Genomic DNA, 26,656 nt, shown 5'->3' with positions numbered 1-26,656 from the left:
ATTTGCACTGATCCCAGTATCCCTGGTAGACACTGTGAATGTTAACATTACATATGCATACTGAGAAGGCTTTGAACCAACCTGATGTATGCAGAGGAGCAGAGCTCTCTCTGATGCCCCATAATGCCATCTGTCACATCCTCTGCACCAATCCATGTCGCCCAGGGTGCATACCAGCATGTTTGCCCCAACATGAAACGTCCCTAGGTCAGTGAGGCACTGTTGCCTTTAGGGCCCATGCTCCCCACGGGTACTGTTCCTACTACCTCATTCAGCTGGCATTCCTCTGGTCAGAGCTTCTCTCTTCAGCAGTGTTCTCTACCCGTGGTCCATAAGCTAGAACAAAAATAAGTATTTCCAAGGGGACCCAACAGGCATTATGATATACAAGCTTAAGGAGACCCTTTGCCTAAAACAAAGTTCAAGTATGTGGGATTTCTGGATAATACCCTCAGTAGAAAAGGGATACTGGGCTCTGGGGAGGAGATTACAAATATAGCAGAGCAGAGAAAACAAGAACCACCTGTCTGGCAGTGAGCCTTATGCCAATTATGATTATGATAATGCACACTTTCTAGGGTGGGAAGAGCTCAGACATTTGTCCAGTTGTGTCACTTCCCCTGAGTCACTGAGATAAAGGAAAAGACTAGGTACAGTTATCAATATGGAGACCCTGAGCATCAGAATGCTGCAAGTCACAGAAAAAGCCCGGGGCGGGGGGTGTGGGGGTTTTCCTCCCTCTACCCTAGTTTTTCTTTCCAGGAAATAAAACTTGCAAATTAGATAACTAATTTTTTCTCAGATGAGAAATTGAGGCAAGAAAAGCAAATTCTACAGAAATAAGCTCACTAAAAAATTTTAAAGATGTTTTTATTCCGAAGGAAACTATCTTTACTCTGTACAAAATTCTGTAGAAAGTATTTAAAACTTTATAAAGGAAGTCTTCCCATCTGTCTACATCACCAGATGGACCCCCCCACCCCCACCCCAAACACCTTGCAATGGCTCGAAGGCAATGTAATAACTCGGTACTTCTCATTCTGTGGAAAGGGTGCACCGTTCCCCGACAGCACAACACACATCCTACACTCCTGCGCAGGAATGCCACTGCCTGTCCCAAGGGCCACTCCTGCACACTCACTGTAGCCATTTCCCCGAAAAGGTGCCATCAAGTGAACTGTTTCTAGACGGATTCAGTTCTGCTAGGACCGTCTTCCTCTTTGGGCCACTCAGTCACAAGTCCCGAGCCCCACCCCCAACCCCAATTTGAATCTGTTTCATTGCCCTGGACTCCAGTGACCACAACATACTCCACACTTCAAGCAAAGCCTCTGTCACTTTCCACCCTCCAGAGGCAACATACTACAAATTCTATTGGGAAGGAAATGAGAATGGCATTCCAAGTAGTCAGGAAAATGGAGAAAATGAGACGACTAGAGAAAATCCAGGCGCACATCTGGAAAGTCCAGGCACGCGTTTCCGCCCTTCTCTGGGTCAGACTGACGGTTCTGGCAAAGCTACTGCATGCACATCCTCCTTTTGTGCTCCCCCCCGCCCCCCCCCCCGCCAAATGTCTAATAAAAGCTGGACTTCTTGGCACAAGTTGAAGAATAACGCTGAATGTGCATGGGTGTGTTTGAGACAGATACAGCTGCCAAGCTATGTCATATTCAGCTGGGCACATCTCCATCAAATGAGAAAGTTCTAAATTAAAGCAGCCCTGGGACAATTGAAACTTGAGTACCAAGTCATCCTTCTCTCCTCTGACAGGATACTCTGTTCTGTGCTTTGGGACAAGTTCAAAAACCAGGAGGACCCTTCAGTTCCTCCCTACGTCTTCAACAGAGGAATATGCAAGTTGTGGGGATTCCAAAGCACCGCCAAGTCTCAATGTTCTGGGGTATCTGGAAGGCGAGTAAAAGAAACTGCCCTTTAACAGTCAGATTTGAGCTTCTTCCTGGGAGTCCCATTAACCACGGTGTAAAATTTGGAACTTAACTAAGATTGCTCCTGTAAGTCCTTAAAGTGGTGATACATGGAAGTAATGAGCTGGTCTGTGCATGGCACAGAAGGAGAGGCTCAGGCGCAGCGTGGGTATCTGCCTCCCACAGATGTGAGCTGGCAGCAGGCACTTCCCCAGATGGAGGTAAATACTTCAGTGGAGTCCTACAACACAGAAGGGGCCCTGTGGGCAGCCAGCGGCGGGAATCGGGCAGGAGGTATGCTCTTTTAGTGTTGACTATCTGTAACACAGCTACTCCACAGAGTTGGAACATACCTCAGTTTTTCTTTTACAAAGCACATCCTGATAAGTAGCTTGTGATGTGCAATGTGAAGTATTTATGGAATAATCATATTTTTATTAGTGTGATTAGGAAGGTGCCTAAGTGAGCCAATCAATTCTCAATTGTCCCCACCAATGGCATTAATGGAGGTAACAGATTGCCTAAAATGGCTAAGTGTTGAGGTTTAAGGTGGCTCATAAATCCACTGTTTATTAGTGATGTATATACAGTAGATGAATCTTTTCTCAGATTTGTCCAACATTCATTCTGGGCCGTTTGCTTTTGACTTGAACCTGTTATTTCTCGCCCAAGGATATTTAGATTTGATTGCTGAAGGGAGTCACGCAGGTGTCAAATGGGAAAGCCGGGCTCTCACTGAGTCTGCACTGCTACAAGGGAATAGTGCATAGATAGCTTAGATACGTGAGCAATTAGTGCCTTTTAGTTCAATAGACTGAGAAGTCAAAGGAGAGGTACCAACATGGCCAGTGCCTGGTGAAGGCCTACTTCCTGGATCCCAGATGTCACCTTGGTATCGGATCCTCACGAGATGGGAGGGATGAAGGGGATCTCCTGCATCTCTTTGATAAGGGTACCAACCTCACCCTTGAAGGTTCTGTCCTTATAACCTAATCACTTCCAACCTTCAAATCAACCCTCTAAAGGCATCATTACTATTTATCTACGACGTTGGGAGGACACAAATATTCGGTCTACAAGAGCACCTAGTCTAACATCTCAGCTGAAACAAGAGGTAGAACCCAGACTTCTAATAAAAAGGAACCCGGGAACCCACTTGCTCTCTCGGTGTCTGCCCTCCCATCCTGTCCGTCCCTCCATCCTCAAATCATGTCCCAAAGTATCATCAGCAAACACCTGCTAGGAACTTCCTGCAACATTGCAGCCTAATTTGGCGCTTTGATTTGAGTAGGATTTGATGCACCGTTATCTTTATGTGGTTGTTGATTGGCGTCTTCCTTACGGAAGTGAGCAATCGGTAGCTACAGTTTGAAGAAAATGCCACTAAATAGGCTGCTAAGCTAGAATTGAAGTCCTTTTTTTTTAAATTAATAATGCAATTGAAGTGATATAACAACAGTAACATGTGAATGCTGTCTCGGAAGATTTACAATTATTAGACAGGCATGTAAGACTCTTGAGGATCAGAATCCTAAGCCATCAAGAGTGTGTCTTGCTCTTGGAGAATTCCAAAGAAACTTCCACCTCTTAGCAGCGTTCCCTGGCAGCCCACCTTAATGGCTATCTCCTTCACCACCATTTATTCCAAGCCTGCCTAGGGCATCTTAGTAAGCACGGTGTTTCTTCTAACTTTGCAGAAATGAGGTCAGTGAAGACATAAACAGCGCTCTCTCCGATGTGTTATCTGGGACGGTTAAAGAAGAAATTTCCCCAAACCTACCTCGCCCTAACCCCAACGACAACCTTGAAATGGCTATGAAAATATTTCTCACCATAAAACAATTAAAGGGCTTGGGAGAGTCATGGAAACCCTTAAGGCAGCCGAGAAAGCCCACACTGCTGTCACCAGGGGCTTCCACTCGGTACTGAAGCCCCGTCACAGATGTTGAGAAAGGAGCCCACTCCCAACAGCACAGCCAGGAGCGGGCCGGGATAATTACAAAGGCAATACTTGCTTCCAAACAAGAAGACTTACACTTGATCTTCTTGTTAGCAGGGGCTGTGCAGACAGCAGCATTTACTGGGAAATGTAAGGGCAGATAACAGCTGATTTGAAAGAGGAGTGTGTAAACCCAGTTAAAGAGCAACCTTAGAAGATTATTTTCAATTACAGAGATAACATCAGGGCTCTCAGTGGGGGAAAAAATGGAAAGGTTTGTTCTTTACACGGCATACAGTGTACAAGACCCAAGGAAAAGCGCCCGCTTTTAAGCCATGGTCTCGGCTAACAGCTAGCACGCTGGACCTCCCCTCCCCGTGATTTCTTTAAGTTGTTTTCAGTTATCTCTAGCACTTCCTCATCTCTGTGAGCCAAACCTCATTTTCTAACCAGCAGAATCAGCTAAAAACACATCACCTTCAAATTAATTACTCAAGTGTTTGTATTTCTCAGCACCAAATACATAAAACCCAGGAGACCTCAGCATCAGGGCAGGGCATGCTGAAGCAACACACCTACCTACGGGTGGTTACAGTAACTCCCGCTTTACCTGCCAAAGCCCCACTCAGCTGAGGAGACCCAGGTCCAGCCCCCACCCCCAGTTGCCTGAACTAATCCGTGGAGACACTCAAAGGTTTATGCTGACCAAACTACAAGCTCATGCCTCTGGCTAAATGGGGTAAGTATGTCAGGTGAAATCCCTACATGTCACATGCATCAATGCGTCTATATAGAATGGACTCGGGATGTAGTGGGGGGGGATCTAAATGAAGACCCTAGTATAAAGGTGAATCATCCACTGGGGTGCAGAAAATGTTGTCCCTTCCAGGTTCTGTCACTTATAAGCTTCACGACCTTTCCAAGTTTTACCACCCTGACCTTTCTACAGATCCTCAGTGTCCTGGCTACTTCCTATTACTTGGCCCACACCATACTCATTGCCCCTGTGTCTCAGCTTTGGCTTACACGGAGAGCCCCCTTTGGAGCCAGGCTTAACTTCTATGAATGGCAGTCCACCTTCCCTGTTGAGCATCTGTCTCCCGCTCTTGTGTGAGCACTTCTACCCATTCTGTCACTGACAGCTTCCTACAGCTGTTCCCCACTGCTGTACATCTCCTCCTGTTGCCTGCAGGCTCCCAGAGGACAAGGTCATCTTTGCACAGTCTACATGAGGAAGGACCCACAGGAAGTAGGTAGGATATAAAGAGATGATTCAATGACCGAAGTGCATCATCATCTCCCTTAAAACAGAAGGGATACTGCTCACTTCCTCGGTGATAATAAAAGAATGAGACTGGACTTTTCGCACTCCTGGGCACTGTACAAATGCACATAATGGCAGTGACGTCCATAGAGATGTTAAAGAGCCATAACTTACAGACTGTCTGCTGTCTCCACGTGCTCTAAAGAAGTTATTATCCCCTGCACATGTCACATATCTACACTCAGTTTTCGTTTCGGTAGAACGAGAAATTAAAAAGAGGAGGCACTTCACCTTCTCCAAGGTGAACTGGTGCCAAAGCTAGGAATCTGTACGGATATGAAATTCCTTAAAGTCACCTTCCATGGGTATAGCCATTGCTTTGTCAGATTTCTGTCTTGAACCCATGGCCACGTGCAGTCGACACCGTGTGATGTGTGTGGCATCAGAGGACTTCCATTCCTGTGTCACTACCGCAAAAAAAAACGTTTCCAAAGCACAGTAGCACACCCCTGGAAGAATGGGCCCAGGCTGCAATCCACAGCCCAGGTTTCTTCCAAGAGAAAGAGATCAGGGAGGGATGTGTAGGCATTCAACAGCAATAACCAAGACCTCATAGTTCAGATATAGGCAAGCAAAAGGCTAGCATTGGATATTTTCCCCAAAGGCAGCTCTTCTTTCTCAACTGAGACTCTCTTGGAACAGAGGAAGAGAAAGTTCTTTCATTTGATCAAGACCTCAGTCGCACACCCTGAGGAAGCATACCAGAAGACACACATCATGCCAGCCTTCACCCAGCCCATCGGGCCCCAGAACAACAGGGCAATGCATATGCCTCACGCATCCATGAGATATGTTTCCGTGCACTAATCTCTAAGCAAAGCATAAACAAGGAAGCAGTGGTGGGCTCATAGTTCATGAGGATTTTCATGTACCTACAAAAATGATGTTCCAGTACCAATGTTCCCATTGCTCGCTGGTGCAAAATAGACTTATTTGGTTTTTGTGGGGTGTGTGCACGCGCGCATGTGTGTGTGTGTGTGTGTGTGTACATATCCATATGGATATGAGTATTTGTGCATGTGATATGCATGTGGAGGCCAGAGATGGATGTCAAACGTCTTCCTCAATTGCCGCTCACCTTTTTTTTGGGGGGGGGGGTGCGGTTCTTTTCGACATAGGGTTTCTCTGTGTAGTCCTGGCTGTCCTGGAACTCACTCTGTAGACCAAGATGGCCTCGAACTCAGGAATCCACCTGCCTCTGCCTCCCAAGTGCTGGGATTAAAGGTGTCCGCCATCACTGCCCAGCTTATTTTTTGAGGCAGGGTTTCTCATGCAACCTGGAGCTCAATGATTTGGCTGGGCTGACTGGTCAATGGCTCTAGGGATATATATATTTAATAAATATATAAATAAATATATATTTAATAAATATATTTATTCTTATATCCAGTGCTGAGGTTACAAACATGTGTTTCCAAGCCCAGCTTCAATACGGCTTCTGTGGACCCAAACTCAGTATCTCATGCTTGTTCAGTAGGTTCTTTACTGACAGAGTCATCCCTGGGGGGCCACGGATACTTATGTTCTAAATAAGTAGACACAGACAAGGTCAAGCTGGGACTAATCAAAACCCCTGCAGAAGTTGAATGAACCTCCTCACTGGACAGAAGGATGTTCTTATTAACTTAAGTTCTCACTTAAAGGAAGATGAGGCTGTTCCAGTGACATGTCCTGGTAGGCTCGACATGTCCTGGTAGGCTCGTTGGCCCGTCAGCTGTGTGCAGCATCTCAGCTCACCCATAGAGATTCACGCTTTCCTGGTGCCAAAATGAATACCTCTCTTGGGGAGAAAAAAAAAGCGCCCAATTGAAAATAACTCTCTAAATCTGCAACCTTTCAATAGAGCTGAAGTGCACTTCACCAGCACAGTGCATGGGCATCTTGAATTAGCAGAGAACTATTTTTAACACATGAAGGATGCGATTTGAAATTAGTTTCACGGGGGAGTGAGAACCTTGGAGATTATTTACTTTGCCTTAATTACTCTGACTCACCATTAATTTGGCTTTCCTGGGGTACTAAAGATTTCACGCTAAGATTTGGAGACTATAAAGGGATGTGGGCACAAACTTGGAGCTTTGGGGGTTTGCAACCGCATCTTTGATAACAAGAGGAGGATGGACCCGTCGGACACCAAAGCTCACTCAAGCACATGATGCTCAGTGACAAGCTCTGGTGGTGTCCCCATGTCACTTTATCACTGGGACCAGAAGCGGTGCCCTGGAGCACGCTGGACGCTCAACTTTATTCTGCATCTATTTTGCTGGCTTTTGTTAAAGACAACAGCATCATCGTTTGCCCACGGCTATTCCCAGCAACTGGCTAAAGGGGTAGGCAGCAGCTGTCTCAGGCTCTGGAGGGGAAGTGCAAAGCATGCATTAAAGGAAAGTTTCTTAGGATCAGTGCAGTTGGCCAAGGGAGTCTGTCTGTTCTCAATAGAGGCGGACCAAGGAAACACTCACTACAAGCAAACACTCTGTAATGGGTTCATTAGGGCGTCAGTGGGAAAGAATGCACTCAGCAGCCCCCTAAAGCACTTAACAGTGAGCAGGGTCTGCCACGCACAGCACTTGCCAAAGCTCTGTGCTCTCCCCCGTGGCTCAGAATCAGCTGTCCACTGGCAGAGACCACGACGACGCAGGCAGTGTGTAGCGGCCAGCAGGCGCCTGTGGAGAACGATGCGCTTGCTGCCAGATGCAATCCGAGACTCACCAGGACCACTCAATCTGTCAGTGCCCTCCAGCTCCACCTGGCATCCAGCGATTAGAGAAGGAGCAGGCGAGGGAGGCCAAGAGAGCTGGGGCACAGCTCTCGGCCCATGTTGGCAAAGAACTCTTCCATGTTCTAAATGTCAGAGGGCCTGGGTGTGTTGTGAAACTGCTTGAAGCCATTCTTCTTCTTCACCGGATCCTTCTCTTTTCCTCCATATATGCATTTGCCTCTCCTAGGCTGCCCTTTATGCATAAACCATGCTGTTCTCTGTCTCATTCTGATTGAGTTGTTTGATACACTAAATCCACGTCATCCTAACATACTTGAGCCAATTAAAAACGGCAGACAAGTGCAAACACCTTTCAAACTCTACCATCCTCTACCTTGTAATCAAATTTTCTGTCACGGAGGTGAGCGTGCTCCCATGATAAACCTTTCTCGTTTGGCAATTATTAGTATTTCTTTAGCATATTTATAGTTTTGAAACACCTGTGCATCTATCATATCCCCCTTATCTTGTCTGTTTGCATTCCTTGGCCTCTTTCCATATTCTTGCCTATAAAAAGTCACAACTCAGAGTCAATGTCTGCAGGCGAGGCTCTTCCCTTCTCTGCTGAGCTGACTTCCTTGTCTCCTGTCTATGGTAGATGACATTCGAGCCTTTGGCAACACCAAACATTTCGATAGCAGTTCTCAGGTGGATCTTTCCACTGCTGCATTTTTAGCTTAAAACTCAATATTGTATTCCTCTCTCTGCCATCAGTTAGGATGCAAGAAAGCGGGATGTGATTAGTAGCGTCAATTTGAAAGTTAAAGGGGCACCGTGGAACACAACACTAGAAGAAAGAACTCACACACCCACTTCCTCTGCTTAGCAGCAATGAAGGCAGCCATGTTCCAACACATGATGGACCTTTGAGGAACACTCAAAATTCAAATTACCGCAGTAGAATTTTTCTTTCTTTCTTTTTAAAATATTTTTATTAGGTATTTTCCTCATTTACATTTCCAAAGCTATCCCAAAAAGTCCCCCATACCCTCCCCCCACACTCCCCTACCCACCCACTCCCACTTTTTGGCCCTGGCATTCCCCTGTACTGGGGCATATAAAGTTTGCAAGTACAATGGGCCTCTCTTTCCAGTGATGGCCAACTAGGCCATCTTTTGATACATATGCAGCTAGAGTCAAGAGCTCTGGGGTACTGGTTAGTTCATAATGTTGTTCCACCTATAGGGTTGCAGACCCCTTTAGCTCCTTGGGTACTTTCTCTAGCTCCTCCATTGGGGGCCCTGTGATCCATCCGATAGCTGACTGTGAGCATCCACTTTGGAATTTTTCAATAGGTTATCATTATTAGGCTAGTTTGGCACAAGAATTGTTTCTTACCATGAAAGTCATCCTAGTTAGAGTTACTTTTGCTGCAATGAAACACCATGGCCAAAACCAGGTTGGAAAGGATAGGGTTTATTTGGCTTACACTTCTGATCACTGTTCATCATCAAAGTAAGTCAGGACAGGAACTCAAGCAGGGTAGGAACCTGGAAGCAAGAGCTGATGCAGAGGCTATGGAGGGGTGCTACTTACTGGCTTGCTCCTCAAGCCAGCCTGTATTCTTACAGAACCCAGGAGCACCTGCTCAGGAATAGTTCCACACACAATGAGCTGGGCCATCCCCCATTAATCATTAATTATGAAAATACCCTAAGGCTTACCTACAGCCCAATCTTATGGTGATATTTTCTCAATTGCGGTTCCCTCCTCTCCAGTTACTCTATCTTGTGTCAAGTTGACATAAAATTAGCCAGCACAAAAAGTATCCAGTATTCAATCATTAAAAATATAAATATTATAAATGTTATACACAACATCTGAAATGAAACAATGCCTAGATTTTATTAGGGAAGAAAACCCCAGAAGACTGTAGACTAACATATAAAGCAAAATCCCATTTGTTTACAATGTTATTTGTATGTAGTGTTTTTATGGGGATACACTCCCCACACCCCACCCACTCCCACTCACCTCCACACAGCAGAGTCAGAGGCACTCACTTTTCTAAAGCGTCAACAATGGGCTGTCTCTGGGGTTTCTGAGGAATGGTCTATTCTTCCCGCATCTTCTATAGTATTTGATTTGATTTGATAAAGGCATGCATTTTGTGAGGGGAAAATTAAACTTAAAAATAACCTGGCTATTTATTGATTCTGTCTGCATGACAAAATAAATGGACAGCTTTGCCTCCAAAATCCCGATAAACTTAAATGTTCCAGAAGAAAAAAAAAACAAAAAACAAAGATACTAGCTAGGCACTCAAAATATCATTCCATTATAAACGTCTATGATGAAGCAGTGGCACGTCCTTCAGAGGTAAACGTACACATGTTACAAAGGGAGACATAACCAGGTTTCCAAGCGTCTCTCTGTCTTTCCAGGAGACTGGAAATAGCACCGACCAAAGGGAGGTATCCTCTTTCAGAAATGGAGCCTCATCTCACATAAGAAGCCTCACAGAGAAAGACAGCAGATACACAGAATGATGAGACACTGTGCCCAGAAGGCCAGGGACTATGAAGGTCATTCAGAGCTGCAAAGGGCAGCTAGTTGCAGGTCAATATACTGGGCAGAGAAGGTCAGCATATCCCTGAAGGAGGATGGATAGCCATATTCTGCCATGGGCAAACCCCTAAGGTGCCCCATAAGATGCAAATCTTTATTTCAGTCACTTAAGCCTTCCAATGGTAATGGTTGCAAGCAAACCAAGAGACTACGTGCTCTCTCTGTGTTTCACTTCTAAAATTAACATTGGGCATATTTCATATACATTGTTGGGGAATGATTATTTCAGAGATTTCTGGACACCATTAGCCTAGAGACATCTTAGTGTGCAGGCTTGACCTGGACTGGGAAAACTCCACTGAGGACAAACAGGAAACAGAAGGCAAGATAACGACTGTGATTTGTTTATTGGTGAATTTTACTGTAGCTTCTAAGATCACCAAAAGATAGTCTCAAGAACCCCAGCTGCTAAAATCAGTTTATTGGTATGAACATTTCCTTAAAGCAATAGGAATTTTACAAGGATAAGGTAAAAGGTTTACAAGTTAATTCCCACCATTAATGTGTTTCTCCTACAATAAATTGCTATACTGTATTTATCCATTCAATAGCCATTGCATTCTGGGGGAGTCAACATGGTCTGGCGGGGAAGGGATCAGAAATAAATTCTACCTAACCATTTCTTTGTATTGCACATTTAGCTTTGGGGTCAAGTTAAAGTGCATCCCCCATCCCAGGCAAAATTCTAAGTGTAGGTGTGACTGTGCATTTGTCCCTTCTACACGCAGTGCTAGTTCAGCTCCATTGAGATGGTAGCCGGCCCATCTTTTAATCTTCAGTAAGGGATGAACAAGAAGAAAGCAATCACTGGCCCCCAAGTCTTCACTGCAGTAAGACTCCTTTCTTCTGGGATCATCTTCCATCCTCCTGCATCAGGATTCTGAGATGGACTCAACTGGCTGTGGTTTCACCAGATGTCCCAGACAGGCCTGAGTAGGGCTAGAGAGCACCTCTGACATACATGATTTCAACATTTCAACCCCTTACAGATAATCAGACTTGATTGTGTGACCCTATCTTAGATCATTCTGTTCGTCTCTATCTACACTCGTTATTCCTGTACCTTGTTCCGGTGCCCGAAATCATTTACCCCTGGACTTGATAAATCATCTCTAACTTGGTTCTCTTGTTTTCCAGTCTTTCCCCTTCTGACTCCTCTATAAACTCACCAGAGAGGTCGTGTGGACTGATCCCCGTCCTCAGCGCTTCCCTTGAACTCCTCTGCTCACTGCCTGAGTGCAGGGTTCCTCTGTGCAAAGGTGAAGTGCTTTAGAAGTACATGGGGTGCTTTCACAACCTCTGAAGTGTGCTAAAGACAACCGCATTGTTCCAAATGATCTGTTCTCTCTAATATGGGTTTTACCTCCATTTAAAAATAAGGGAAGGTAACATCCTCTGAATGTCTCCCCAGCACGCTTAAAGTAAGATTTAAGTTCATGCCACAGAGCAGAAGGCACCATCAATCTCATTAGGCACAGTCCTCCCTCACTATCTGGTGCCCAGCAATGTTGACTGGCCATTTTTTAGTTTCCAAAAACTAAGCTCTTTCTGGGCACTGCACATAGGACTCCCTACCTGGTTAATCGTAACTACCCTCTGGGCATGCATTTATAAATTACTCTCCCAGAGACGGCTCTCCTGACCGGTGCACCCTCGTTATTACTCTTGCAGAGAAACCTGGTCTTTTCCAAGTATTGTCATGGGTTCCAATTATATAATTATTTTGTGTTTGTTTATTTAATGTCATTTCCAGTTAGCCATGGACTCCCGGGAAGCAAGGAATAATGATTATTTTGTTCACTACTGTGTTCTCAGCATCTAGTGTGAACTTGGCACAATAGTTACCTATTCATACGGCACCATGATTATCTAGTGTGCTTTTCTCCAAAAAGCATTAAATCTCTACCACAAAAGGAATATCGTGCTAGGTCAAGAGACCGTGTGAGATTTAAAACGCATGGGTCAAAAATAATACTCTGATGTGCAGATGTTAAGAATCTGAAACTGCCGGGCGTGGTGGCGCACGCTTTAATCCCAGCACTCAGGAGGCAGAGGCAGGTGGATTTCTGAGTTCGAGGCCAGCCTGGTCTACAAAGTAAGTTCCAGGACAGCCAGGGCTATACAGAGAAACCATGTCTTGAAAAAAAAAAAAAAAACCAAGAATCAGAAACTACTTAGGGTCCACTCAACACCCAACAATGGCAAGTACTTTGACCAATAAACAGAAATGGCAAACTCTCTGACTTCTAAACACCTACGGTCTGTTATGTGTCAGAACTGAGCCTAAGAAACTTAGAAATGGCCACTTTAAAACTCTGTCCTCATGCCACTGCACATAACTGTGTAGCCACGGAAGCGAGTGTGCATCTCTGTAGAAAGACACAAGTGAAAAGGGCAAAAAGAAGGGGCTTCCTGGGGCATGGCGCGAGAGGCCATTATTTTCTCTCACATAGGCATTGGGCTCTCTTGAAGAATGGCGCAGAGAGCGTCACTAAAGGAAAGGGAGTCTGGACTTAGTCACGTCTGAGACAAAAGAGAACGAGAACGAGCGGCAAGTCACACCAGCGCACGTCTAAGTGATGCTTTGTTACTAAACAGTTTCTCGTTGATTACAGGTGAGCGGGTGACTCGCCTCTTTCCAGCCCGGCACTTGTATTAACTCGAATCCTAATTTTCCCATGAAGCTCAAGTGTGTCTTAATTGCTTGCCTTGAAGCTTATGCTCATCTGAAATAAGCTTATTTCTTTTCCACTGTCAGCTCACCCGGAGCTACCTAATCCACAACCCACAGCCCAGCACTCACCGCTTCTTATCATCACGGAGAGCAGAGGCAAGGAAGTAGCCTTGCGGGCAGGTTCCAAAATGATCCATCTGTGCATAGCCATGCGCACCATTCCTCAAAACATCCTCAAGCCCTGTGCCCTCCATGAGGCAAGGAGACCACAGTCAGTGCCCGGTCCAAGCCATCCATCCTTCAACACTTAAGTTATTTTATGAAAGCTTTGCATTTGTCTAGGTCTCACATCTGTAAGGCTGTTGACGATGTAGATAGCCGTTAACTCTAAGAATACCCACCATGCAGGCTGCAGTGGTCAGTGGGCTGCTTCTGACCTCTAAGGACAGAGCACTTCAGATGATTCTCGTGCCCTTGTGAGCATCTCAGTTGAAGCTATCTCTAATCTTTGCATGTAAAGAGGGCCTTGCAGAATGGACAAACCTGCTTAAGAACCAATATGGCAGCAGGCAATAAGACTGCTTTTGCAGAGGAGATGTCCCCAAGCAGGCACTGCCCCACCCCACCGTCTTCTATCAGGATGCCAAGACATCTTTTATGGCCCTCGCCTAAGGTAGTATGAGTACATTACAGTCCCAGCTTTGGTGCCCCCCCCCCACACACACACATACCTTTGTACTTTGCTTTATAGTTGGAGTGTACTTATCTCTAGTTCCCTTCTTTCCAACACATCCTCATCTTCATTCTTGCCCACTGTGTTGGTTATAGAAACACATATACTTCTATAGGAGGGACATGGAGGAGTCTGACAGAAACAAATAAAAAACATCTTGTACAGAGAAGTGCAATGCCAGCAAATGTGAACCCAGATGTGGTAGAGGTATGACCGTAAGCCCAGGGATGCGCACATGAGAGAGTCATGAACCAGCATGTTAATACGCTAAGGGTATTTCACAGGCATGCAGCCGGAAAGAATCCTGGCAGAGGGAAAGGTTAGCAGGGGCGGGGGGAAACACAGTAACAGAGGCACTGGAAAGAAAGGGCCAGAATGTCAAATCACTCGACAAAGAGAACCTGGTACTTTGAAGCTAAGTACTGAAGGGTCAGGAAAGGGTGGAAACTGTGGGGAACAGCAGTGTGGGTATGAACACAGGGTTATCAGATTCCCGTTGTCTCCATGTTTTAGGGAACTGAGGGACGTCTACCTAGGGAACCAAATCGCTTCAAAACTTTCCCACCGAGGAAATGAAAGAAAGCTGCTTATTCAGATGGTAGGAGTAGAGCGCTTCAAGCCATCAGCTGGTCTGGAGGGCTCTTTTTAATTAATTGTTTGTTATTTAAGACAATACTTAAATTTTGATCATCGTCTTCCCATTCCAAGTTGCTCCAGACTCTAAGTAAGTACTTTCTCAAAAAACAAAAATTCAATGGAACAATGAAACCTCCTAAAACCAAGAAGACAAAACACACAAAAAGACTATAACCAAATAAAGGTACATAAAAAGAAATAAAACAAACAAACAAACAAAAAACAAACAAACATTCAAACAACTGTGAAGTCCATTATATGTTGGTCAACTACTCCTGAACATGAGGCCTGCTCTGGAGTGGTTGATATATACCCAATGTCACTCCGTTGAGAAAACAAATTTTCCTTCTTCCAATAGGTATAAATGAAAGCTTAGTTGTTAACCTTTACCCTAGTGGCTAGTTACCCATTCATTCATTCATTCATTCATTCATTCATTTAAAATATATAATTTTTTAAAAATCACATCAAAGTTGAGCAAGACAACTAACTCAACAGAAGGAAGAGAGTCCAAGAGAAGACACACGAATCAGAGACCTATTCATTTACTCTCAGGAATCCCATAAAATCACTAAACGGGAAACTGCTATAAACACCGAGGGCCAGGTGCAGGCCCTGTGCGTGCTGCTTCAGTCTCCATTGAGTTCATGAGCTTCGCCTTGATCTTGTTCATGATTTAGAGGCCTTGTCTCCTTGGCGTCCTCCAGTGCCTCTGGCTCTTACACTCTTTCTGCCTCCTTTTCTGGAGAGTTCCCGGAGGGAACTCTCAAGGGAGTGATATGATGGAGACATCCCATTCAGGGTTGAGAGTTCCAAGATCTCTCGCTCTCTGTATAGTGTCTGGCTGTGGGTCTCTCTATTTCTTCCCGTCTGCTGCAGGAGGAAGCTTCTCTGACGATGACAGAGCAATATGCTGAACGATGAGGATAGCAGAATATCATTGGGAGTTGTTTTATCACTACATTTCTTTTTCTTTAGACTTGTATTATTTGGTTTCACTGTAAGTCCCTAGACTGTCTAGTTTTAGGTTCTTAGTCTCCCAGGCAGTGTCAGGCCTGGGTTCCCTCTCACGGAGTGGGCCTTAAGTCAAATCAATTATTGGCTGGTTACTTCCATGAGCCTTGAGCCACCGTTGCACTAGCATGGATATCTTGCAGGCAGTCCAGTGGCATTATCATTGTAGTCATTGTACATGGAGGGCTGTGGATTGTGGCTGGCTTGATGTCTCCATTTCACTTTCGGTAGCATGCAAAGTATCTTGTGATACCAAAGTCAAGGGAATGTAGAGGTAAAGGCTCTGTAGAGGCACCAGCTCAACACCTCCACCTTCCGTGAGTTGCGTGGGTGCTATATTCAGTAATGGGACCTGGTCCAGAGGTGAAGAGCAGGAAGCTGTGGAGACCACACAATGGTCCTACAGCCTTGGACTACATCACTAGTGAGCAGTGAGAATGAGATGAGGCACGTGGAAGCATGACTGAATTGGCAGAGGAGGGATGCTGCCACCAGGGGTGCTGCCCAAAGCAATAATAACAATAATAATAATAATAATAATAATAATAATAATAATAATAATAATAAAGAAGGATTTGCTAATCTCATTACTGTTTCCCACCTGCTGGCTTGGACGTTGGAAAAAATAGCCTGCAGGAGTGAGCTCCTTCTTAAACAGAGAAGAGGAGGAAAGACATGGAGTATGGTACCCAGCTGGAGAGGGAAGGATGCTCTTACGAGTAAAAGAAGAGGTGTGATGATGTGTTTTCACGAGCAAGCTTCTGTTACAAAACACTTTAGAAGCCTTCTTAGGGCTATGCACTGCATACAGGGCAAACAAGGCAACTAAAATTGGCAACCCTGCCATGTTCAGGTGGCTCCTGATGCCGCTTCGCAGAATCCCAGGGTGGGAAGACCAAGGGATCTTACTTACTCCATGTTATCCGTTCTTTGGTTACCCCGTAGCCAGGACTATTCCAGACAAGTGACTAAAATCCTAGAGTGAGAAAAATCTGAATGTTAAAAATATATGTTGAGTTGTGTGTAGCAGTGCGTACCTATGATTGCAACCCTTAAAGAGGCAGAGGCAGAAGGGACTTGACTATTGAGGTCAGCCAGCCATGTCTATATAGCAACTTCAAGACCCTGGCTCCAACCAATGATAAGGAAATGAACGTCATACAAGATCATGTAAATAAGAAAACCTTGTGAAGTCTCAGTACAAGAGGATTATACTAACACAACATCCTAGCTTTAAGACTACAATATATGATCTGCTTTAGTAGATTTTTGTCCTTGCAGAATCTGGCTAAGAGACACCTAAGATCTCTGTAGTGAACCCACCGCTACCTAAAAGAGAAAAGTATAATTGAATTCAAACACCATCCACATCAGTACAACATCCTCCATCAGCAAGGCCTCTTGTATTCCATTGTCTTTCTCCCATAGTGCCTCTGTCCTCTACAGTGCCCACGTGCATAGTGTTTGTGCTGTCATAACTCTTTGTCCTCCCTGATAGTCATAGACCAGTAAGCTCTTTGCAGAACCATTCCTTAGTTTTTCATAATTTGGTCTCTGTTTGTCATTGACTCAATGGCACTTGAGAAAAATAAAAAGGATGGTGATGGCTGCCCTTGTTTGATTATTCGGCTTCACAGTCTTACCTCAGACAGAGCCAGAATATTAGTATTCACACAATACTAATTAGAAGCCTACCTTATCTTATTTCATATCATCTAACAAGCTCTAACTCGCTCATTTCATAATTAAGCATTTAATTCAAAACAGTTCTCTTTATGGATTTATGCTTTCTTTCTCCCGGTCTCAGTAGCCCTTGATCTCCACTGGGAGCTTGTGGACTAAAAACTGGCGAGAGAAACTGCAGTGGAGAGCTGGGCATTGTGCAGAACAAAGAGGGAGAAGCCAGCCGCACCCCAGCTACTACTCACTCACTTAGCTAAAGTATCTGCTATCAGACTGAGAGAACAATAGGCACAGCACAGAGAGCCTTGCTCCTCTCCCAGAACCTGATGTTGGAGGAACATCACTTCCTGGCCACCAGCAAGGGAGAAAGAAGTCACTATTCATGCCAACATGAACGTGCGTCAGAGATCTCTCCGGCTCTTCTCTAAGACTCTCCGAAGCCTTCCTGTAAAATCTAATGTTCTTCCTTTAATGACCTAATGGTGAATTATTTATACCCAGCAATTTATCTTTTTGTCTTCTTGTATTTACGTCCAAATTGTACAATTTAACTCTCGAGAGCCTCAGTGTGATTATAAACTAGACAGAAAGAGTGCCAGACATTTCCGGGCTGTCAGGTCTGATGGGCAGAGCAGGGGGACAGGGCAGGGCGGAAGACTGAACCTCCCCTCGGGCATGGCAGTGAGCCAACTCACCACAGGTCACAGGTATCTGTGTTGTGCTGACTCTTCTGGGCAGCACTCCATTAAACTGCATCTCCTGCCCTTTCCTACATCTCTACCAGCAGACTAGGCACTCCTTAGTGTCTTTGTGCAAGGGCTTACCACTGCTTGCCTGGGCAGGACTTCTTCCCAGCTGGTCTCCACGTGCCCAGTCCTTCTCCTATTAGTCTATTCCCTACACATCTGCCAGAGTGATCCTTCCAGGTTCCAAATCCAAAGTGCAACGCCCTCATCCACAGCCTTCAGTATCACCCAACATTGGGTCTCCCAAACTTGCATCAAGGTAAAAAGTAAACACACAGAAAATAATGCAGGTTCTCTATTTCTTGCGTGGGTCTCCACGGAAGTAGACCTTGGAACAGAACTGAAATGCAAGCTCCTTGTCTAGGAAGGAATCCTAGGAAGAACTACTAGAAGCCACACAGCCACTGATAACAGGTTAACAGGCAGCTCCCTGGGCTTACCAAGGAGCAGTTTCACGGTGGAACTCTGAGACACAGGACAGAACATCCGTTATGACTGGTCATCACGGCCCAGGGTACAACAAAGCTCGGCATTGTCCCCGGAGGCCACTTACTATATGGCACTACCAAGCTCTTCAATCCATGAGAGGAAACAGCCTCAGGTAGAGAATAGGAGACCTTTACAGAAGAAGTCTATAAACTAGTACAGGAGCATGCAGTGTATGGCACTGACTATGAAGCTGACTCTGTCTACTCTCCCTGGACACGCCCTGCACATTCCCAGAAGGTCTTGCTAGGATCTGCAAATTGGTACTGTGACAAGCACGTCACGAGAGTTCTCTGAACAGGCAGGTTTGAGATGGGCCAACAGATCTCACTAAAGTTCAAAACCTTTGATGGACCCTGTCAACTCCTCCAAAGACCACAGTGAATTTGCACAGTTTTCTAGAAGTAGAAATGTTCTCTCCAAACAGCTGGAATGATGTGTTAGGAGTCTTTATAAACCCCGGGGCCAGATACAGTGCCGGTCATATAGTAGATGTTCAGAAAATGTCTGCTGAAGAAATAATCTCAAAGGTGTTGAAAGTGTCCCTAGATCAAAAAGAAAAATTGGCCCTCACCTAATAAAATAGTAAGTATAATTTCACTACTAGAGCCAGACAGATGTATATTGATCACTAACATACAAAAGACGAGACTCTTATGCCCGGAAGGCATAGGCTGAAATCCACCATCAAACTGATTAGGACCAGAAATTTTGAATTTTATTTGTGGATACTTACATGCATATAATGAGACATCTTAAGGATGAGACACAAACCCAAAATTCAGTTATGTTTTATATCCATACAGCCAGAGGAAACTTTATCCTATAGTTTTAGTATACCCACACTCTGACAGCACCACCCGCCCCCCATGATGTCAAGTGTGGAATTTTCTACTTGTGGACTATAGACTAGGGATAACTCAACCTACTTTATAGTTTATAGATACTTTAACCATCAGCTTACGTGTTGACAGAGACTTGCTGGTATGCAGACAGGAGCAAAATTCTTCATAGGAGGCAGACAGCTAAGCAGTGGGAAAGCAATGGATTAGCAATTAGAACTTAACACCAGTGTCCTCACCCACTCTCCATCACCAAGGTGCATCAGGATAAAGGACTTTCCCAGAGGGTATAAAACCTGGACGACTGCGTAGTGATGGGGACTCTGGGCTCTATTCCCCCATGTGCACAATGGCTTCTGAGGCTTTTGAGATGCACAAGGTGTCTCCTTGCAAATGAGACCAAGGCATGGGCTTGAGTCACTTGCAGTCACTAAAGATCTCATCCATGGCTATTTCCCCACCATTTGAGATGTTAGCCACCAACCCTTGGCTGCATTCCAGCCTGGATAATTACACTGGAGCTTGCAAACTTCACCCTCCAGTGCCAACTAAATAAGGTCTTCCTTCAGACTTACAGCCATAACCTTTGTTATGCTGCTGTAGGCTCTTAAAGAGCTGTTCCACACTAGGGATAGCTGAATTCGTGAAAAATCAATAATTCTGGTGTGACTCTTTACACTGGCAGGAGGTATATTCCAAAATAGCACTGGCTAAGTAAGCTATTTCAGATTTTTTAATAGAAAAACTACTAGTAAATGACAGTCATGTCTTCTCCATTTCCTAAGGAAGACTGAAATATTTGCATTATGACTCAGAAGAAAAGAAGGCAGACGAACCCATCTTCCACATGCCCGTCTCTGCTGCAGGTCCTGAATGCTGTTCCAGGTGCTACAGTTGGTCATATTATCAAAATAGCTGAAAATTTTTTCCAGAAGGAATAATTCTGATACTTTCTATGCTATCCAGTTTTTTTTTAAATCTGAATATTTCATCTTCACTCCAAATATGAACACACACATATATCTTACAGTCAAATACTAGTTCTGCCCACAAGGGTCAATAGACCTTTCAAGTCCATACGCACTTAGACGTGTGCAGAGGTAAACACATTCCTAAGAATGAGAAGAGAGGCTTGGCTACCTAGCATGGAGGGTGGCAATGGTGTGCTGCTTGTGAGTTTTCTTGTTTGTTTGTTTGTTTGTTTGTTTGTTTTTAATAATCCTATCTGGCTGGGTGAGAGTTTAAGGGTTCTAAGAGTAGAACGTGACACAAGGAAATTGAAACTGTAAATATCTTTTATTTAAACCACATTTTAAAAAATAGATAGGCAACTGGCTCTAACAGTATTCTATCACAAGGATAGAAAGAGCAACAGAAAGAGGCGTAAAGTGACATATAGCGTCTCTTTGAGTCTATGAACACATTATCTTATGTGAGGAAAGAGGAGAAGGAAAGGAAATCCCAAGATTCCAGCAGATCAAATGTATGGCTATCAAATATTTAGCATCACAATGCAAATGCATTTAGAAATGGTTCAGACTTTTTCCCCCCTTAAAATAACCTTGAAATTCAGATTAATCTCTCAAGTCCCCAAACAAGTACATGCCCTGGACAAGCTATGCTCAGACAATGGAAAATGTTTTGTATCAGTGAAGTTCACTCGAAATCTGCCAAGCTATTATTCTGTTTGAAAATCTTTCTGGCTAGAACAAATTAATAACAGGCTTCGAAAGCTAGGTTAAACACACTGCAAATCAATTTATCCCCCTCCAAATCTGCGAAAGTGCATCGTTTCTGGTAAAAATGCCTCTTCAGTGGCACTTAGGACTGTCACTTCATCGCTCCCCCGAGCAGTCCGCTTTGGTCCCTCACGGAAGGTGCTGTATCTCAAAGGCTTACTGTGCTCATCGGCCACAGGCAAAGGGAATACTGATTCTTTACACGCATGAAGAACCTCAAAACGCGTCACGTGTACGATATATTTCCTAAGTTAGTAGAAATGCTTAAGTGGACTAAGTTTGCACCGATAGTATGTTCGCGATCAGTTTTTGAGTTCAGTAACAATCTAGATTACAACTGAAGAGACTTGCCCTCCACCAGCACATAGAACCCCTGGAAAGATGGCTTTGCTAGAACTGTGACATGAATATGATACACTGCAATCGGTTCCACCTTCACCAAAGACCCTAGATCACTTATGATGCAGGAAAGGAAGCTCCTGTCATCCATCTGCTACCTGTAATATCTGAACTCTTGTAGAGAGACAAACTGACCAACACAGTCTTGAATCTCGCCACTGTCAAAAAATGCCAGTGTCGAGATAATACAGTCGGTACTTTACTTGCTGAACAAGCATAAAGACCTGAATTTGTTGTAAACACACACACACACATATAAAATTTTTAATCTTTTTAAATGGTGTGTCCTTGTAATCCTAACACTGGGGATGCAGAGACAAGTGTACCCCTGGGACTTGGGCTCTCTGGCCAGCCTAGGTAGCCTAATCAACAAGCCTGAGTCCAGCAAGAGACCCTGCTTCAGAAAATGAAGTAGAGAGTTTTTAGGTAAATGAAACAACATCCAACCACTGTGCAAGAGAATGACTCTGTACACACAAAGGTGCAGCCTACACACACACACACACACACACACACATGCACACGCACATGCATGTACGCACACAAAGACACTCACACGGAATAAGAGAGTATTAAAGATTGTTCTAAACTATAAACAGCTAGCAAGGCACAGAGCTTGCAGGTGGCGGGAAGGAGGTGGGTTCATGGGGCCGAATGCAAAATAAACTGTGTGCAGCACACCTCAGTCCACACTCTAGCCTAGTATGTCCGTATTGATCTTCACTTGTAATTACTATGTACTTTCAAAGTATCCTGATTCAATCCCAGCTACAAGTTCCAATGGGGGAAAAAGGGAACGAAGAGAGAATAATGTGGAGGAGAAAGTAGGAGACAGTCACCAAGGAATTCCATCCCAGGGTATCCCAGGGAAGCGGTCCTATGGGCTGTCACCAGGCTGCTGTATCCCTCCCGTGCCTCCGGAATGCTTGGAATTAAATAGTTAAGCTGGAAAGCATCACTCTCGACTTGGCTTTTAGCAGTAAAAGGCTGCCCTCTACTTAGGTATCACAGAGCTAACTCAAGCTTTTATAACATCCTAAGAGCACCTAACGGTAGTCAGTGTGTGCTCGGGATGCTTAATGGCTTCTGTGAAGGTTAGAAACCTCCCTCCCACTCTGGTTTTTCTGTTTACACCAGGCTTTAAAAGGGGCAATAGAAATGAGCGCTTCATTTCCTCAACAATCACCACACAGTTCTTATTACAACCAAAAAATTCAAAATTGTGTTACTAACATTTTTTTTTAAAGAGACAGGTTTGCCTGTCTGAAGTGAAACTTGCAGATGTATGTCAAGTGGAGGGCTTCGATGCCTGGGCTGAGGACCATGGGCTGGGGACCATGGGCTGGGGACCAGGATGTGCATGCAGCTGTCACTGCTCTGTTTTTCATTCACAGTAGGTGGTTGCCAGGCAACAAAATACTATTGTCTGTTTCTGTGATCTATTGGCCAATTCTACTGGTGATAATGCTTTTACAGTTTAAAACAGGGCCACCTTTCGGACAAGAAGAGATGAGCAAAATTTCCGAGGCCGACAAGAATATATATATGAATATAAATACGCTGCAGGTACCCTAAATCATATGCATCCAGTTTATAACTGTGTGCAGACATAAATATATATTTTGCACATACCCATATATGTTTGTGCTATTGCACACATTCTTTTCCAGTCTACACACATATACATTTCGTAGGCCTGCAGCCAGCATCTAAATCCATGTGGGAAAACCAGAGCATGAACTAGAGAAATAAAAACACAGTCAGAATCATTTTCTCAGCAACAGCAACGACTTCAGAGGTGTCAGATGTGTCAAACCCTGTTCCTTGATTAGGAAGCCTTCCAGAGAGCAAAGCTCTTCTTCCTACTTATATAATAGAAGATTGGGAGGCTTTGTCATCTCCTTTGAACCATCTCACATATTAAATAAGCCATTTAACTTAATATGTGCTACCAGACCATAAGTGTGTTAAAAGACCTTTCAACTAGTGTTACCATTTACACATAGGAATCTTTAAAATTTATTCATCTTAAAAAGAATTGAATTGCACTCCCTGGAATAGCCTCACGTGACTCTCCACTTTGTTTGGATATGGGTCCCTGGGTAGTTACAGCCATGCTATGTTCCTTTTGCACATTCCACCAGCTTACAAATAAAATAACACACAGTGTGCTCAATATAAAGTTGTCAACATTATCCTGCATCCCTTGCCACTTGCTTTGCATTGACAAGGTTACAAAGATAAGAATGACAATATCCTTAAAGTGTTCAGACATGACATCAAAACAGTCTGAAGGAATTAAAGCTCGAGAATGCCGGCGGCAATCAGGCTTAGAAATGAAGGGAAATAAAAGTAATTTGTACGTATTTCTGGAATGGCACTACACAATGTCAGGACAGTCTCTAGACTTCACACAGTGCCCATCCGTCTTGTCTCACCATATTTCAGAAGCACTTTAACTAATGCTTCCCTCTAGAGGGATGAAATTCATTACCATTTGCAAATCTGCATATCACAAGAAAGCGGAATAATCAATATCCATTATGTGCACGGACATTATTACTATAAGTCTCCTATCAAGAGTGCAACGCTAGCAAAACAAAAGCAAAGTGTGTTAATCACAACCTAAGTACTAGACAAAATTACTACTTTTCCAGAGAGCAGTCTTCAGCAGACCGCAGCTGCCTCCCACTAGAGCTCCCAGGGACTTCTTCACATCGCCACCTACAAAAGACCCACCACCTCCTTCCTTGGGTTCGTAAGCACCAGGGTCTCTGCCAACAATCCATTTCCCTTCTCCTTTCTTCACCTTCTTCAGATCCCTTAATGACCCTTCACTACTTCCTCCAAAGGACCAAACTCAAACATGCAGCCCAGTTTGCCATGAATCTCCTCTCGTGCATTCGTTTCCTGCATTCTCCTAAAGCTACTTTTAAAAACCACTACCACTGAACAAACATAATCTCAACAAAATTTAAATTTTTTAAAATGTTATAACAGTGGAAGACTGCGGAAGGGGGAGTAAAGCACAATGTGCAATTTGAAGGAATGATACTAGCCGGATTACATACACTGGGATGTGTATGCCATAGAGCTGGGTTTCCCCACCTGTCGACCCCACTTCCCCCATGTGCTCGCTGCGGGATGACAACCACAACACTCCAGAACCACCCCCTCCAAGGAGGCGGGGTTATGAGATCAACCAATCAGAGCCCGCGATCCCGGGTGTCCAACCTATGGGGTGGCCGTGGCCATGCAGGGGTAGGACATAGGGTGGTCCGGGAGGGGCCGCGTCCGTGGGAGGAGTGCACGTGTCCAGAGAGGCGGGGAACCCGCGGGCGTCCAGCTGCCGAGGCGCCGGCCGGGTGTCCAAGTCCGGCTGCCCAGTGCGGTCTTGGACTGGGAAAGGCAGGCGATCGCCCGCAGAGGAAGACCTGTCCTTGTGTCCAGTTCCCAGCGAGAAGGAAAGACACAAATAACAACAATAGTACCTCGCGCAGATCGGGCAGAGAGGAAAGTTTCTGGCCCGCGCCAGAGTAGAGAACGCCAAGGCAGGGAGATGCTATGCAAGACAGGAGGAGGACACTATGGGAAGAACGGAACAACCGGAGGGCTGCGCGGGCAGGACAGGGTCCCGGGTGCGGTCCCCGGGAGGCGAGCGGCGGGGTGCGCTGTCCAAGGTGCAGGGGAGGCGGTTGGTGCGTGGTAGGCGCGGAGCCCGAGCGGACTCTAGCCGGCCAGCGATAAAAAAGAGCGGAGTACATCTGTGTGGGGCGCTGAGCACCCCCGGCTCATAAAAGTGCGGGAGCCCGAGGAGCGTCGGGGAAGGGCGCAGGGGGCTCCCCCACACCGCTGCCTTCCAGCCTCACCTCCAGCTCCGCTCCCCTCCCCCCTCGCCCACTCCCCTCGGTGCCTTGTTCCCCGGCCACGACGGGGGCGGGACCGGGAACCCCCCATGGGCGGCGAGTCCCTACGCCCCGGGGATGCTGCGGGCCGCGGAGCCGCTTACCTGGGGCCGCGGTGCGGGGATTCGAGGCAAGCGAGCGCCGGGCGCGGCGCGGCTCCTCCTTGCCTCGGCGTCTCCTCCCGATCGCGCTTCTGCCGGACTCTGTCCAGGGCGCCGAGCAGCCAGACCCGGCTAGACTGCAGCCTCCGCTCGCGCCGCCGCTGCTGCCGCAGACAGAGGACGCCCCGTGGCGGCTGGAAGCCTGTGTGAGTAGCAGCGCCCGGGAGAGTGGGATCTGCTCAGGGGCGCTGGAGACTCCGCGGCTCGGGGCGCGCGGGCGTGCGCACGCGCGCCTGAGAGTGTGAGTGAGTGTGCGCGCGCGCGCCCAGGAGTGGGGGGAGTCGCGAGGGGCGGGGGAGCGAAGCGGAGAGATGCTCGTAGGGACCGAGGCAAAATTCGTCGCCCCCGGAAATCCGTAAAGCGGTGAAAGGATGGGCGGCCTGTCTGGCCCGAAGAAGCGACTGGCCCGGCGGAGAAACCAGATGAGAGGCGGCGTGGCGCGCTCGAGCTCCGGATCCCGGCCGATCTGGAGCCGGAGGAGCGCTCTGCCACTGATGCTGCACAAGTGGTGCCCACGGCCGAGGATCGCGCTATTCCCTCGGGGGAGGAGCTGAGGCGACTCGCTCGTGCCACTGCTGCCAGTTTGAATTTCTAGGCTGGACGTTCAGGGACTGGTCTTGGTACCCCATGGTTGCCATGGCGACCTTGAAGGCGCCAGGCAGGCGACCGGGGTGCGGGGGGGAACTCGGTGCGTGCAGTGGACTCCAGGATGCTGAGATGCACTGCTCAACCCGGCGCTGTCTAAGGTTGAGCCTGGGCACAGAGGTTTTACCCAGGGTATTAGGATGCCTCAGTGGTGGTTGGGATCGCTCCAGATGAAAATGTTACCTTTTTGTTCTCCTTGGAAGCCACTTTCCCTCAAAGTTAGCCACCTCCATATAGAAGTATTGGCCCTCTCTTTGTTAGGATTCTGCCAACTGTCCCGATACACAAGTAACTCAAAGCAAGCTGAGAACACCTTCATCACCGAGCGCTCTAACACCTTAGAGATTATGACTAAATCCCACTTATCTGTCCTATTCCTGAAAGGTACATCGAGCTGTTGGTATAGTTTTCCATGCTTACTTTAAATAAGCAGACTTTATTCACCCAAGAATTCCTTCCAGGAGTGTAAGGTCCGT

At 45.9% G+C, this 26,656-nt stretch overlaps 1 protein-coding gene across 35 annotated transcripts in view; it reads right to left on the bottom strand.

The window, feature by feature from the left end:
* Enox1 (ecto-NOX disulfide-thiol exchanger 1) overlaps positions 1 to 26,273 on the bottom strand; it is a 565,516-nt gene extending 539,243 nt beyond the window's left edge. For 33 of the 35 annotated variants that reach the window (XR_003950851.1, XR_003950849.1, XR_383179.3 and 30 more), the window contains exon 1: positions 25,479 to 26,273. The gene's annotated coding sequence lies outside the window, so the exon portion shown is untranslated. The remainder of the gene's footprint in view (positions 1 to 25,478) is intronic. The other 2 variants (NM_001253759.1, NM_172813.3) reach the window with 1 other exon arrangement.
* Positions 26,274 to 26,656: the final 383 nt, after the last annotated feature.

The sequence above is a fragment of the Mus musculus genome, chromosome 14 (genome assembly GCF_000001635.26).
Source record: "Mus musculus strain C57BL/6J chromosome 14, GRCm38.p6 C57BL/6J".
Classification (NCBI taxonomy): domain Eukaryota; kingdom Metazoa; phylum Chordata; class Mammalia; order Rodentia; family Muridae; genus Mus; species Mus musculus.
Note: the sequence above shows the minus strand (reverse complement) of the source record. Positions and strands in the feature narration are given on the sequence as shown.